This window comes from Cherax quadricarinatus, chromosome 5 (assembly GCF_038502225.1).
Source record: "Cherax quadricarinatus isolate ZL_2023a chromosome 5, ASM3850222v1, whole genome shotgun sequence".
Classification (NCBI taxonomy): domain Eukaryota; kingdom Metazoa; phylum Arthropoda; class Malacostraca; order Decapoda; family Parastacidae; genus Cherax; species Cherax quadricarinatus.
The window spans coordinates 69,116,200-69,132,505 of record NC_091296.1 but is presented as its reverse complement, the minus strand read 5'-3'; the positions used below and the strand labels follow the sequence as shown (position 1 = coordinate 69,132,505).

At 43.1% G+C, this 16,306-nt stretch overlaps 1 protein-coding gene across 2 annotated transcripts in view; it reads right to left on the bottom strand.

Moving 5' to 3' along the window:
• The window catches only part of LOC128685080 (uncharacterized), a 118,277-nt gene that overhangs the window by 59,894 nt on the left and 42,077 nt on the right, over nt 1-16,306 (bottom strand). The window contains exon 2 of one of the 2 annotated variants that reach the window (XM_053771566.2): nt 2,979-3,226. The exons of the other annotated variant lie outside the window; for it this stretch is intronic. The gene's annotated coding sequence lies outside the window, so the exon portion shown is untranslated. The remainder of the gene's footprint in view (nt 1-2,978; nt 3,227-16,306) is intronic. 2 annotated transcript variants of the gene reach the window in all.

The window sequence follows — 16,306 nt, the reverse complement described above, 5'->3', positions numbered from 1 at the left end:
CTCTCCTCTCCCCTCCAGGAGACCTGGCCTGGGACCCAACCTCCGAAAGTGACTAGAGCTATCCAGGTGACCTCCGGAAGTAACTAGAGCTACTCAGGTGACCTCCGAAAGTAACTAGAGCTACTCAGGTGACCTCCGAAAGTAACTAGAGCTACTCAGGTGACCTCCGAAAGTAACTAGAGCTACTCAGGTGACCTCCGAAAGTAACTAGAGCTACTCAGGTGACCTCCGAAAGTAACTAGAGCTACTCAGGTGACCTCCGAAAGTAACTAGAGCTACTCAGGTGACCTCCGAAAGTAACTAGAGCTACTCAGGTGACCTCCGAAAGTAACTAGAGCTACTCAGGTGACCTCCGAAAGTAACTAGAGCTACTCAGGTGACCTCCGAAAGTAACTAGAGCTACTCAGGTGACCTCCGAAAGTAACTAGAGCTACTCAGGTGACCTCCGAAAGTAACTAGAGCTACTCAGGTGACCTCCGAAAGTAACTAGAGCTACTCAGGTGACCTCCGAAAGTAACTAGAGCTACTCAGGTGACCTCCGAAAGTAACTAGAGCTACTCAGGTGACCTCCGAAAGTAACTAGAGCTACTCAGGTGACCTCCGAAAGTAACTAGAGCTACTCAGGTGACCTCCGGGTACCAGGTACCCAGGTGACCTCCGGGTACCAGGTACCCAGGTGACCTCCGGGTACCAGGTACCCAGGTGACCTCCGGGTACCAGGTACCCAGGTGACCTCCGGGTACCAGGTACCCAGGTGACCTCCGGGTACCAGGTACCCAGGTGACCTCCGGGTACCAGGTACCCAGGTGACCTCCGGGTACCAGGTACCCAGGTGACCTCCGGGTACCAGGTACCCAGGTGACCTCCGGGTACCAGGTACCCAGGTGACCTCCGGGTACCAGGTACCCAGGTGACCTCCGGGTACCAGGTACCCAGGTGACCTCCGGGTACCAGGTACCCAGGTGACCTCCGGGTACCAGGTACCCAGGTGACCGGGTACCAGGTACCCAGGTGACCTCCGGGTACCAGGTACCCAGGTGACCTCCGGGTACCAGGTACCCAGGTGACCTCCGGGTACCAGGTACCCAGGTGACCTCCGGGTACCAGGTACCCAGGTGACCTCCGGGTACCAGGTACCCAGGTGACCTCCGGGTACCAGGTACCCAGGTGACCTCCGGGTACCAGGTACCCAGGTGACCTCCGGGTACCAGGTACCCAGGTGACCTCCGGGTACCAGGTACCCAGGTGACCTCCGGGTACCAGGTACCCAGGTGACCTCCGGGTACCAGGTACCCAGGTGACCTCCGGGTACCAGGTACCCAGGTGACCTCCGGGTACCAGGTACCCAGGTGACCTCCGGGTACCAGGTACCCAGGTGACCTCCGGGTACCAGGTACCCAGGTGACCTCCGGGTACCAGGTACCCAGGTGACCTCCGGGTACCAGGTACCCAGGTGACCTCCGGGTACCAGGTACCCAGGTGACCTCCGGGTACCAGGTACCCAGGTGACCTCCGGAAGTAACTACAGGTACCCAGGTGACCTCCGGGTACCAGGTACCCAGGTGACCTCCGGAAGTAACTACAGGTACCCAGGTGACCTCCGGAAGCAACTACAGGTTCCCAGGTGACCTCCGGAAGCAACTACAGGTTCCCAGGTGACCTCCGGAAGTAACTACAGGTACCCAGGTGACCTCCAGAAGTAACTATAGGTACCCGGGTGACCCCCGGAAGTAACTAAGTACCCGGGTGACCTCCGGAAGTAACTATAGGTACCCGGGTGACCTCCGGAAGTAACTATAGGTACCCGGGTGACCTCCGGAAGTAACTACAGGTGCCCAGGTGACCTTCGGAAGTAACTACAGGTACCCAGGTGACCTCCGGAAGTAACTACAGGTACCCAGGTGACCGGAAGCCATCCTTCCTCCCTCACATCTCCCTACCCTCTTTTCCTCTCATCAGACTCCCATCCTTCTCTTCTCCTAGCCACAATCCATCTTCTGCCGTTCCCTCTTCTCTCTATCCTCGCGGAGAGAAAATCAGAGCCTATTGATCCTGGCTGTTGGAAGGGGTGAGGAGTGCCAGTGAGAGGGGTGAGTGCCAGTGAGAGGGGTGAGGAGTGCCAGTGAGATGGGTGAGGGTTGTCAGGATGACACCTAAGTCGCTCTGATAGGTCTCTGGATGACACCTGAGTGGCCCTGATAGCCCCCTGGATGACACCTGAGTGGCCCTGATGGCTCCCTGGATGACACCTGAGTGGCCCTGATGGCTCCCTGGATGACACCTGAGTGGCCCTGATGGCTCCCTGAATGACACCTGAGTGGCCCTGATGGCTCCCTGGATGACACCTGAGTGACCCTGATTGCTCCCTGGATGACACCTGAGGGGCCCTGATGGCTCCCTGGATGACACGAGGTAGGGTACATGCCTCCTGCCTCAGGCATGCAGCAGGCAGATCACAACAGTCGTATACACTACCACCTGGATCCTCTCTGGCACCCCCTTTCCCTGGTGCCTTCGAAGTGTCAGCACCTACCTCTCTCTCTCTCTCTCTCTCTCTCTCTCCTGTCTTCTAGATACAGTCTGTTGCCTCCTCTTCCTGTTAGAGATGTATTCACACACATACCTTCATACACCTTTGAAGTTGTCGTACCTGATGAATCTTTACTGGAATACTTGACGATATCCTCACCGCTCTACTGACGTCTCCCAGCTCTGGCTGACACGCGTCACCACTGTGTATGTGACTCATCCTGTGTGACGGAACATGCTACTCTGAAACAGCAACACCAAGGAATCCCGACACAGGATCTCTCTCTCAACCTGTTTATTGACCTCTGACCAAACTAGTGGGCCCCGCCCAGCGATGACGATGCCTTCAACTGCTGCACCTCATCTGATTACCAGCATATAAGCGACCATCTTCCTGCCTGTGCATCAGATTCATTAAGATTTAACAGCTAGGCCGTGGGACTGATTACCTCTTTTTCTGTCGTCCGAACATGTCTGTATGGTACTGATGAAACCACGCGTCCAATTCATCAAGCACAGAGTAGCTTGATGAAGATCAAGATATCTGCACCAGCATCAAGACAGCCGGGAAGTGTGATTGGCAGCTGGTTGGCAGCTGGCTGGGACAACGGGGTATCTGTACTACAGGAAGCCGAGTGAGTGAGTACTGATAAGGCACTCACTGCCCCCCACTCCCCTGCGATGACTCAGTCTTGACCTGGGGTAGGGAGGTAGATTAGAGTTATCAGTTATCCAGACACTACAGTAGCAATCAAGCGACTCCGTGTGCATCAAGGGAGAGATCACAGTTAACATGGGTGATGTTTAGGTGTACTGAGCTCTCGGTGTTCCCTCCTGCAGTGTTAGGTTTGCTTAGCAAGTCTCTTCCTTCTCACTCTCCCCTACACCTTGTAGTAAGGGAATATCCATTATAATTTCTTGTAGTAGTAGTAGCGGCAGCAGTGATAGTAGTAATGGTGGTGGTGGTGGTAGTAGTAATTGTAGTAATGGTGGTGGTGGTGGTAGTAGTAATTGTAGTAATGGTGGTGGTGGTGGTAGTAATTGTAGTAATGGTGGTAGTAGTAGTAGTAATTGTAGTAATGGTGGTAGTAGTAGTAGTAATTATAGTAATGGTGGTAGTAGTAGTAATTGTAATGGTGGTAGTAGTAGTAGTAATTGTAGTAATGGTGGTAGTAGTAATTGTAGTAATGGTAGTAGTAGTAATTGTAGTAATGGTAGTAGTAGTAATTGTAGTAATGGTAGTAGTAGTAATTGTAGTAATGGTAGTAGTAGTAATTGTAGTAATGGTAGTAGTAGTAATTGTAGTAATGGTGGTAGTAGTAGTAGTAATTGTAGTAATGGTGGTAGTAGTAGTAGTAATTGTAGTAATGGTGGTAGTAGTAGTAGTAATTGTAGTAATGGTGGTAGTAGTAGTAGTAATTGTAGCAATGGTGGTAGTAGTAGTAGTAATTGTAGTAATGGTGGTAGTAGTAGTAGTAATGGTGGTAGTAGTAGTAATTGTAGTAATGGTGGTAGTAGTAGTAGTAATTGTAGTAATGGTGGTAGTAGTAGTAGTAATTGTAGTAATGGTGGTAGTAGTAGTAGTAATTGTAGTAATGGTGGTAGTAGTAGTAGTAATTGTAGTAATGGTGGTAGTAGTAGTAGTAATTGTAGTAATGGTGGTAGTAGTAGTAGTAATTGTAGTAATGGTGGTAGTAGTAGTAGTAATTGTAGTAATGGTGGTAGTAGTAGTAGTAATTGTAGTAATGGTGGTAGTAGTAGTAGTAATTGTAGTAATGGTGGTAGTAGTAGTAGTAATTGTAGTAATGGTGGTAGTAGTAGTAGTAATTGTAGTAATGGTGGTAGTAGTAGTAGTAATTGTAGTAATGGTGGTAGTAGTAGTAGTAATTGTAGTAATGGTGGTAGTAGTAGTAGTAATTGTAGTAATGGTGGTAGTAGTAGTAGTAATTGTAGTAATGGTGGTAGTAGTAGTAGTAATTGTAGTAATGGTGGTAGTAGTAGTAGTAATTGTAGTAATGGTGGTAGTAGTAGTAGTAATTGTAGTAATGGTGGTAGTAGTAGTAGTAATTGTAGTAATGGTGGTAGTAGTAGTAGTAATTGTAGTAATGGTGGTAGTAGTAGTAGTAGTAGTAATTGTAGTAATGGTGGTAGTAGTAGTAGTAGTAGTAATTGTAGTAATGGTAGTAGTAGTAGTAGTAGTAATTGTAGTAATGGTGGTAGTAGTAGTAGTAGTAGTAGTAATTGTAGTAATGGTGGTAGTAGTAGTAGTAGTAGTAATTGTAGTAATGGTGGTAGTAGTAGTAGTAGTAGTAATTGTAGTAATGGTGGTAGTAGTAGTAGTAGTAGTAATTGTAGTAATGGTGGTAGTAGTAGTAGTAGTAATTGTAGTAATGGTGGTAGTAGTAGTAGTAGTAATTGTAGTAATGGTGGTAGTAGTAGTAGTAATTGTAGTAATGGTGGTAGTAGTAGTAGTAGTAATTGTAGTAATGGTGGTAGTAGTAGTAGTAGTAATTGTAGTAATGGTGGTAGTAGTAGTAGTAGTAATTGTAGTAATGGTGGTAGTAGTAGTAGTAGTAATTGTAGTAATGGTGGTAGTAGTAGTAGTAATTGTAGTAATGGTGGTAGTAGTAGTAGTAGTAGTAATTGTAGTAATGGTGGTAGTAGTAGTAGTAGTAATTGTAGTAATGGTGGTAGTAGTAGTAGTAGTTGTAGTAATGGTGGTAGTAGTAGTAGTAGTAATTGTAGTAATGGTGGTAGTAGTAGTAATTGTAGTAATGGTGGTAGTAGTAGTAATTGTAGTAATGGTGGTAGTAGTAGTAGTAGTAACTGTAGTAATGGTGGTAGTAGTAGTAGTAATTGTAGTAATGGTGGTAGTAGTAGTAGTAATTGTAGTAATGGTGGTAGTAGTAGTAGTAATTGTAGTAATGGTGGTGGTAGTAGTAGTAATTGTAGTAATGGTGGTGGTAGTAGTAGTAATTGTAGTAATGGTGGTGGTAGTAGTAGTAATTGTAGTAATGGTGGTAGTAGTAGTAATTGTAGTAATGGTGGTAGTAGTAGTAATTGTAGTAATGGTAGTAGTAGTAGTAATTGTAGTAATGGTAGTAGTAGTAATTGTAGTAAGATAAGATAGGATTTCGTTCGGATTTTTAACCCCGGAGGGTTAGCCATCCAGGATAACCCAAGAAAGTCAGTGCGTCATCGAGGACTGTCTAACTTATTTCCATTGGGGTCCTTAATCTTGTCCCCGAGGATGCGACCCACACCAGTCGACTAACACCCAGGTACCTATTTGCTGCTAGGTGAACAGGACAGCAGGTGTAAGGAAACGTGTCGAAATGTTTCCACCCGCCGGGAATCGAACCCGAGACCTCCGTGTGTGAAGCGGGAGCTTTAGCCACCAGGCCACCGGGTAGTAGTAGTAGTAATTGTAGTAATGATGGTAGTAGCAGTAGTAATTGCAGTAATGGTGGTAGTAGTAGTAGTAATAATTGTAGTAATGGTGGTAGTAGTAATTGTAGTAATGGTGGTAGTAGTAGTAGTAATTGTAGTAATGGTGGTAGTAGTAGTATTTGTAGTAGTAGTAGTATTAATTGTAGTAATGGTAGTAGTAGTAGTAGTTGTAGTAATGATGGTAGTAGTAGTAGTTGTAGTAATGATGGTAGTAGTAGTAGTTGTAGTAATGATGGTAGTAGTAGTAGTTGTAGTAATGATGGTAGTAGTAGTAGTTGTAGTAATGATGGTAGTAGTAGTAGTTGTAGTAATGATGGTAGTAGTAGTAGTTGTAGTAATGATGGTAGTAGTAGTAGTTGTAGTAATGATGGTAGTAGTAGTAGTTGTAGTAATGATGGTAGTAGTAGTAGTAATTGTAGTAATGATGGTAGTAGTAGTAGTAATTGTAGTAATGGTAGTAGTAGTAGTAGTTGTAGTAATGATGGTAGTAGTAGTAGTTGTAGTAATGATGGTAGTAGTAGTAGTTGTAGTAATGATGGTAGTAGTAGTAGTTGTAGTAATGATGGTAGTAGTAGTAGTAATTGTAGTAATGATGGTAGTAGTAGTAGTAATTGTAGTAATGATGGTAGTAGTAGTAATTGTAGTAATGATGGTAGTAGTAGTAATTGTAGTAATGATGGTAGTAGTAGTAATTGTAGTAATGATGGTAGTAGTAGTAGTAATTGTAGTAATGATGGTAGTAGTAGTAGTAATTGTAGTAATGGTGGTGGTAGTAGTAGTAGTAATTGTAGTAATGGTGGTGGTAGTAGTAGTAATTGTAGTAATGGTGGTGGTAGTAGTAGTAATTGTAGTAATGGTGGTAGTAGTAGTAATTGTAGTAATGGTGGTAGTAGTAGTAATTGTAGTAATGGTGGTAGTAGTAGTAATTGTAGTAATGGTGGTAGTAGTAGTAATTGTAGTAATGGTAGTAGTAGTAGTAATTGTAGTAATGGTAGTAGTAGTAATTGTAGTAATGGTAGTAGTAGTAGTAATTGTAGTAATGGTAGTAGTAGTAATTGTAGTAATGGTAGTAGTAGTAATTGTAGTAAGATAAGATAAGATAGGATTTCGTTCGGATTTTTAACCCCGGAGGGTTAGCCATCCAGGATAACCCAAGAAAGTCAGTGCGTCATCGAGGACTGTCTAACTTATTTCCATTGGGGTCCTTAATCTTGTCCCCCAGGATGCGACCCACACCAGTCGACTAACACCCAGGTACCTATTTGCTGCTAGGTGAACAGGACAGCAGGTGTAAGGAAACGTGTCGAAATGTTTCCACCCGCCGGGAATCGAACCCGAGACCTCCGTGTGTGAAGCGGGAGCTTTAGCCACCAGGCCACCGGGTAGTAGTAGTAGTAATTGTAGTAATGATGGTAGTAGCAGTAGTAATTGCAGTAATGGTGGTAGTAGTAGTAGTAATAATTGTAGTAATGGTGGTAGTAGTAGTAGTAATAATTGTAGTAATGGTGGTAGTAGTAATTGTAGTAATGGTGGTAGTAGTAGTAGTAATTGTAGTAATGGTGGCAGTAGTAGTAATTGTAGTAGTAATTGTAGTAATGGTAGTAGTAGTAGTAGTTGTAGTAATGATGGTAGTAGTAGTAGTAGTAATGATGGTAGTAGTAGTTGTAGTAATGATGGTAGTAGTAATTGTAGTAATGATGGTAGTAGTAGTAGTAATTGTAGTAATGATGGTAGTAGTAGTAATTGTAGTAATGATGGTAGTAGTAGTAGTAATTGTAGTAATGATGGTAGTAGTAGTAGTAGTAATTGTAGTAATGATGGTAGTAGTAGTAGTAATTGTAGTAATGGTGGTAGTAGTAGTAGTAGTAGTAGTAATTGTAGTAATGGTGGTAGTAGTAGTAGTAGTAGTAGTAATTGTAGTAATGGTGGTAGTAGTAGTAGTAGTAGTAGTAATTGTAGTAATGGTGGTAGTAGTAGTAGTAGTAGTAATTGTAGTAATGGTGGTAGTAGTAGTAATTGTAGTAATGGTGGTAGTAGTAGTAATTGTAGTAATGGTGGTAGTAGTAGTAATTGTAGTAATGGTGGTAGTAGTAGTAATTGTAGTAATGGTGGTAGTAGTAGTAATTGTAGTAATGGTGGTAGTAGTAATTGTAGTAATGGTGGTAGTAGTAATTGTAGTAATAGTAGTAGTAGTAGTAATGATGGTAGTAGTAATTGTAGTAATGATGGTAGTAGTAGTAATTGTAGTAATGATGGTAGTAGTAGTAATTGTAGTAATGATGGTAGTAGTAGTAATTGTAGTAATGATGGTAGTAGTAGTAATTGTAGTAATGATGGTAGTAGTAGTAATTGCAGTAATGGTGGTAGTAGTAGTAGTAATTGCAGTAATGGTGGTAATATTAGTAGTAGTAATTGTAGTAATTGCAGTAATGGTGGTAGTAGTAATTGCAGTAATGGTGGTAGTAGTAGTAATTGCAGTAATGGTGGTAGTAGTAGTAATTGCAGTAATGGTGGTAGTAGTAGTAATTGCAGTAATGGTGGTAGTAGTAGTAATTGTAGTAATGGTGGTAGTAGTAATTGTAGTAATGGTGGTAGTAGTAATTGTAGTAATGGTGGTAGTAGTAATTGTAGTAATGGTGGTAGTAGTAGTAGTAATTGTAATGGTAGTAGTAGTAATTGTAGTAATGGTAGTAGTAGTAATTGTAGTAATGGTAGTAGTAATTGTAGTAATGGTAGTAATAGTAATTGTAGTAATGGTAGTAGTAATTGTAGTAATGGTAGTAGTAGTAATTGTAGTAATGGTGGTAGTAGTAATTGTAGTAATGGTGGTAGTAGTAATTGTAGTAATGGTGGTAGTAGTAATTGTAGTAATGGTAGTAGTAGTAATTGTAGTAATGGTGGTAGTAGTAATTGTAGTAATGGTGGTAGTAGTAATTGTAGTAATGGTGGTAGTAGTAGTAGTAATTGTAATGGTGGTAGTAGTAGTAATTGTAGTAATGGTGGTAGTAGTAGTAGTAATTGTAGTAATGGTGGTAGTAGTAATTGTAGTAATGGTGGTAGTAGTAGTAGTAATTGTAGTAATGGTAGTAGTAGTAATTGTAGTAATGGTAGTAGTAGTAATTGTAGTAATGGTAGTAGTAGTAATTGTAGTAATGGTAGTAGTAATTGTAGTAATGGTAGTAGTAATTGTAGTAATGGTAGTAGTAATTGTAGTAATGGTAGTAGTAGTAATTGTAGTAATGGTAGTAGTAGTAATTGTAGTAATGGTGGTAGTAGTAATTGTAGTAATGGTGGTAGTAGTAATTGTAGTAATGGTGGTAGTAGTAATTGTAGTAATGGTGGTAGTAGTAATTGTAGTAATGGTGGTAGTAGTAGTAATTGTAATGGTGGTAGTAGTAGTAATTGTAGTAATGGTGGTAGTAGTAGTAGTAATTGTAGTAATGGTGGTAGTAGTAGTAGTAATTGTAGTAATGGTGGTAGTAGTAGTAGTAATTGTAGTAATGGTGGTAGTAGTAGTAGTAATTGTAGTAATGGTGGTAGTAGTAGTAGTAATTGTAGTAATGGTGGTAGTAGTAGTAGTAGTAGTAATTGTAGTAATGGTGGTAGTAGTAGTTGTAGTAATGGTGGTAGTAGTAGTTGTAGTAATGGTGGTAGTAGTAGTAGTAGTAATTGTAATGGTGGTAGTAATAGTAGTAGTAATTGTAATGGTGGTAGTAGTAGTAGTAGTAATTGTAGTAATGGTGGTAGTAGTAATTGTAGTAATGGTAGTAGTAGTAGTAATTGTAGTAATGGTAGTAGTAGTAGTAGTAATTGTAGTAATGGTGGTGGTAGTAGTAGTAGTAATTGTAGTAATGGTGGTAGTAGTAGTAGTAGTAATTGTAGTAATGGTGGTAGTAGTAGTAGTAGTAATTGTAGTAATGGTGGTAGTAGTAGTAGTAGTAGTAGTAATTGTAGTAATGGTGGTGGTAGTAGTAGTAGTAATTGTAGTAATGGTGGTAGTAGTAGTAGTAATTGTAGTAATGGTGGTAGTAGTAGTAGTAATTGTAGTAATGGTGGTAGTAGTAGTAATTGTAGTAATGGTGGTGGTAGTAGTAGTAATTGTAGTAATGGTGGTGGTAGTTGTAGTAATTGTAGTAATGGTGGTGGTAGTTGTAGTAATTGTAGTAATGGTGGTGGTAGTTGTAGTAATTGTAGTAATTGTGGTGGTGGTAGTTGTAGTAATGGTAGTATAGTGATGGCAGCAGCAATGATAGTAATAGTTGTAGTAATAGCAGAAGTGGTAGTGCTAGAGTAGTAATACTGCTAAAAGTAGTACTAGCTGTAGTACTAGTATAGTAGAATTGGTAGTAGGTAGAGTGCAGGTAGGTAGGTAGCAGTACTAGTAGTACAGTAGCGCTAGTACTAACAGCGTTGCTACTGGCACCATCAGTCACAGTGCCAGTATGTACATTTCATGCATACCTTAACAGAAAATTGGTGCCTCATGTTTGTTGGCACTCACACCAAGATGGTGGCACTCACCTGGGTAATGGGACTGAAACTTAGTATATAAATAAAAAAGCAAGGTCAGTGTTTGGAGGTCAATGGGGGAAGGGAACGTTTGAGAGGTCACAGTCTGGGGATCGTCATTCCTATGTAAAAAAAATAGAAAAAAATCTGATTTGGCGAGAAAAAAAAGTATCAAAAAACTCACTCTCACTTTTTTTTTTGAGAGATCCTTTTTAGTATGGAAATAGTTTGTCAACTCTTTCCTGTCCTCCTGGTGGGGAAAAGTTCAGATTTTTCTCGCTAGATGTAATGGCTTTGCTTATCTTAAAACGCATCGCAAAATTCCGAAACTGATCGCCACAAGTGTTCGTTCTGTTCTCCATATTAGCTTGTTCCACGTTCTCCCCCTTGTTCACTAAAGTTCCGCACTCCTCCATACTCTGTTCCACACTCCCACGTTTCTGTCCTCCTGGAGGTTAACAGGGAGGGGTGTTTCTTTCAGTGTTTATATCAGGAGAGTTCAAATGAATTTCTGCTTCTTATTTAGTGAAAGATTACATGCAGCCTTAACGGCCCTCGTGTAGTAGAGAGTCTTTAAACCCAGCACCGTCCCCTCCTGACCTACTCTCCTCATTGTATGTGGTGGGTGGGTTGGCGTCCTGACCCACCCATCCCACTAGGTGTGTGGTGGGTGGGTTGGCGTCCTGACCCACCCATCCCACTAGGTGTGTGGTGGGTGGGTTGGCGTCCTGACCCACCCATCCCACTAGGTGTGTGGTGGATGGGTTGGCGTCCTGACCCACCCATCATACTAGATGTGTGGTGGGTGGGTTGGCGTCCTTTACTCCCACGAGCCACGAAGGAGGACACGAGGTCTCCAGATCCTGAATCAAGAGCCCTTCACCAGTATAGAGGTGTGGCTCCGTGGAGGTGACCGAGGCTCGAACTTTAACAAATGTCACCGGCACCTGACACCTGTGCGTTATTCAGGGGAAATATATGTATGTAAACTGGCAGTCAACACCCACCCTCCACCACGCATCTGACAGAACTGACAGTCAACGACCCTCCACCACACACACGACAGTAGAACTGACAGTCAGCTCCCACCCTCCACCACATATCTGACAGAACTGACAGCCAACTCCTACCCTCCACCACACCTCATTGACAGTCAACTCCTACCTTCCACCACGCATCACTGACAGTCAACTGCCACCCTCCACCAAACTGACACTACAACTAATATCTACGTGGCACGATCACCCCTCCAATTTAACCCCCTAGATCCCTGTACAGTATTTTAATCACTACAAGAGTATACACGCCTTGTACTGATGGATATATACTACTATACACACGCAACTGTACTCAGTGACTTCGTAATAAATTGAGCTCTAACAATAGCTAAAGTGGCATTGTCGAGGCTTCATTGTGTTCCTAACAGTGACACAAACAGCAGGAAAATGGCAGTGCCTATCCCGCTGCCTTTCACCGGAATTTCTGACAAGCTAACATGGGAAAACTTGGTTAGTGGCAAAGTTGAGAAGCCTATAAGCCTCCAGCGTACGTGGGTTTGTCCTAGGTTAGATTCACTTTTTTTGGAAGCCTACAAACCTTCAATATACGTGAGTTTGTCCTTGGTTAAACTCATTTTGTCTAAGCTCTAAGAGTATATCCACAGAACCTATGTTAACAAAACACATTGCTGGTTATATCAGTATATTATGAAGACGTTTCGACCACCAGGAATTTTATCAATTCACAGTAAAATGCCATGACCCGCACTGTGTGCCTCACCTTTACTTCAGATTGATGTATCAACCGGTTCCGCTTCAACCATCAATAACTTTCACTCTAAACGTCAAATCATTTGGGTCATTGAACACTAGTTAGAGAGTCAAGACATCAACCCCGAACATGTCGGGTCGGGATGTGGAAACTACTTGTCGGGTCATAATGTGTAAGAAAAACCTACGTTTGCTTGCCTGTTGAGTGTCAGTCCAAGTCAGCTACGCACTTCACACTTCAGCGTCCAGTTAACTGGTGGAAGTCAGTTTATTGGGACTGGAAATATTTCAAGAGACCTGACCCAGGTTGGTACAAACAAAAAAAATAAAACAATGGGACGCATGTTGATAACATTGTTCTACATAAAAAGAGCAATTAGTGTACGTGCAGCTGGTGCACCGTCCGCAGCAGCTGGGGTTAGTGTACTTTTGTCTGTGTCTGCCGGCACTAGCAGTCTAGTTTGTCTAGGTCATCCTAAAAACGGTATCAGATTGCCTAGTTCCCGCCGCCGCCGCTGCAACAGCAGAAGCAGCACCCGCATTGTTGCATCAGCAGCAGCAGTAGCCGCAGTACCTCCAGAAGCAGCAACAGATAAAAGTTTTAACATTGCCTTGGTACCTTCCTTATGTCTAGCATACAAGACTGGTCGATCAATGGAAAACTGTCTTAAACAGTCGAGTGTTTGACGCCACCGGACTCGGACATAATCGCACTGCTCAAGAAGGTACACACAGTTACCAGTCAGTCAGTTATCTTAAATGGAAAAAGCATGGGGTTACGCGAGGCATTTCGGGAAGTGTGAAGAGACGTTGTATAACCTTTCTTACCTACCCAGTTATCCAAAAATTGGTGAACAAGATATGTACAGCATCCACACTGCCCAAACGTTTCGCCAACACAAAGCTTCAGTCGAAAACAAGCAAATATAACACCGGATACAGTAGAAGAAATAATTGATGTGATCAGTCCTGGTGAGTGTTGAAATTACCAAAGTGTTACACATGCGTCTTACTCATCAACTTGTGGGTATTAGATACCATCAGTAACACAATACCTAAGAATTAACCCCCAACTAGACAGACTCAGCTGCTGTAATCCATACCATGGACAGGAAACGAACAGAGAAAAATACAGAAAACATCAACCTGTGACGTTCCTTGAAACGAGCAAGGAGAGGCAGTCTCTGCAGAAGCTACGGTTAAAAATCTGTGATGGTCTTGTCACAAAACGTGTGGGGGGTAGATGGGTCTCGAACTCATGGCAAGAGAAGCCTAAAACTCCCAGATCAGTGCGCTAACCATAGTTTCAAGCCCCCTCCCCTTCCCCTTTCTGTGAATTGTTTGCCAGACTTTTTATTACGATTGATGGAGCTATAATTGTCTTGTCAGTCATGTTCGTTAACACAACGTTCATGTGTGGGTAGTTCAAGAGAGTACGGATCACACTGCCTCGGTGTGGTCAACGTAGAAGTACAGATCACACTGCCTCAGTGTGGTCAACGTAGAAGTACAGATCACACTGCCTCGGTGTGTTCACCGTGGAAGTACAGATCACACTGCCTCGGTGTGTTCACCGTGGAAGTACAGATCACACTGCCTCGGTGTGTTCACCGTGGAAGTACAGATCACACTGCCTCAGTGTGGTCCTCCCGGGAGTCAGTGAGAATCTTCACCAGAAAGAATTGAATTTTTTTTTTTTTTCGTGGTTTCCTGAAACTTTAGGATCCAGTTTTGTGGCAAGTTCTTTTCTTTCACAACCTCTCTGCCTCTTACTTTTAGCTTCCTCTTTCTCTGCCTCTTACTTTTAGCTTCCTCTTTCTCTGCCTCTTACAAAACCTGTCTTCCATTTATCTGTGTGTCATGGTGAGGGCATCCGAGTGTGGTAAGAGTACTCAACTTAGGCATAAAGTCGCTCGCTCTCTCTCGCTCTCCACTTGTCCAAGCCATTCAGCTATGGCCAAGCGGACGCAGAACAAAACACATAATAAAAGAACAAGTAAAGGAGAAAGGAAGGCGTTATCTTGTGCGGGTATTGGGGCTTCCAGAAAGAAAGTTGGCAACGTGAAAACCAATCCCGCTAATGCACTGAAAGATGACAACACGTTTTGCCTCGCTTCTGTCCCATTCAAAGCATTTGCTTCCTCTTAACTCATTTCTAAGGTGACACAGGAGGCGATGGGTCCTTGAGTTATTTTACACCTTTCCTCTTTTCGCTGTTAAGAGTATACAGTGGGAGAGATTATTAATGAGATTTTCCCTTCCATCTATTCAAGTATACTTCACGTTAAATGCTGACTCCGTGTGGGCCATTCGGACCCCTACCGTATTGCCTTTAGGCCTTCTCTTCCTCTCTCTCCCCAGTTGTTACTTGACAATGGTTCATGAGGGGTCCAAACGTCGACATAAGGTTTCTCTCCCAAGTGCGGGATTTTGGTGAACAAAAATGGATATACGAGAGGCTCTCTGTCAGCCTCTGGTCCTTCATCTTGGGCAGCCGGCGAGGCCGCTCCGCGCAATGCAAAACTCAATATGTGGTTACGACACAATACCTGGAGATCAGAGTGGCCAGCCAGGACGTCCTCGTCCACAAGCTTCACTTATTGATGACCTGAGAGAGCTGATTCTTCATACTGGCCGAGGATGACATTCACTAGGTATAACACACACAGGACACCATCCTGAAAGCCGCAGAACATGCTGGCCGAGGATGTAGCTTGACACAATATGAGTACCAGGAACATTTTCGTCAGCGGGAACATGCAAACTGGGGGTTCGATAGAAAGATCTAGAGACAAAATATGACAATGCTGCCATGTACACAGCCGGAAAAAAGTCTTTATTAAAACAAAGACAACGAGAACACTTTGACGGCAATGTTTATATTGAGCTGGGAGCCATGAAGTAAATATGCACGAGATAAATGTCAACACACTGAAATCCTCAGGTCCAATCCAGAAGCAGATATGTGCAAGAGTTTGCTATCTCTGTTGACGAGAAGTTTCGCCTGCTCAGCAGGTTTCTTCAGTCGAAATACAGGAGACAACAGAAGTAGTGGTGATGCATTTGTGAGTTGATCAGTCCCTCAACCTTCAAGGCTGAGAGACTGATTACCTCGTCTTTTGTATATAGTTTTACTGTCTTCCCACTGTGTCCTTGAATTTGTACTGATAAAGCCACTGGATGGCGAAACGCCTACAATAAAGATACCCAGAGGGTGCACGTGTCTAATTCTTCAATACCTATGTGCCCTGGCCACACGGGCAAAGCTGAAAGCACTGAAAATCCACCTTCGATGTTAGAAGTTCGGGGAAAATCTCATCTCTCGATACTAGATGCGAACTTCCCAGATAAGCATTAACAACATTCATGAATACATGGCTCGTCTAGCAGACCTCAGCAACACCGAGACTGATGCAGCGAACCGAACTGCCGTACCGGGTGCTCAGAGATGTGACATTTGATGGTCAGTGGTCACGGACCGAAAACTTCCATTGCTCTAAGGGTATACGATATCGACAAGGTGATGAATAAGACGTATGCAACAGCGCCCGCGTGTCTTATTCATCACCTTGAAGACTTACAGTGAACACCTTTTCAGCGTATGAAGACAAAGAAAATGCAGAAGACTTACTAGGGGTCGATGCTCCTCTCGTCGAATGAATATTTGATCAGTCACTTGTCTTTTATTGTCTCGTACTTGTTGACAATGCGCAGGGTTTTTTTCTGTGATACACTGATACAGCCTCCCTCTCCCAGACAGTGTTTTCTGTCACTTTCAGTAAATATCATAATGACAGCTGTAGGCGGTGACAACAGAATTCCTCTCTGGACTTACTGATCCTACTGAAGGACATGGCTGGTTTATACAGGGAGGGAGAGAGAGAGAGAGAGAGAGAGAGAGAGAGAGAGAGAGAGAGAGAGAGAGAGAGAGAGAGAGAGAGAGAGAGAGAGAGAGAGAGAGAGAGAGAGAGAGGAGAGAATCTTAAGAGAAGAACCACCATCTATCACGGCTAAGTGACTAATCATCCCAATACTAGAATTTCCATTCC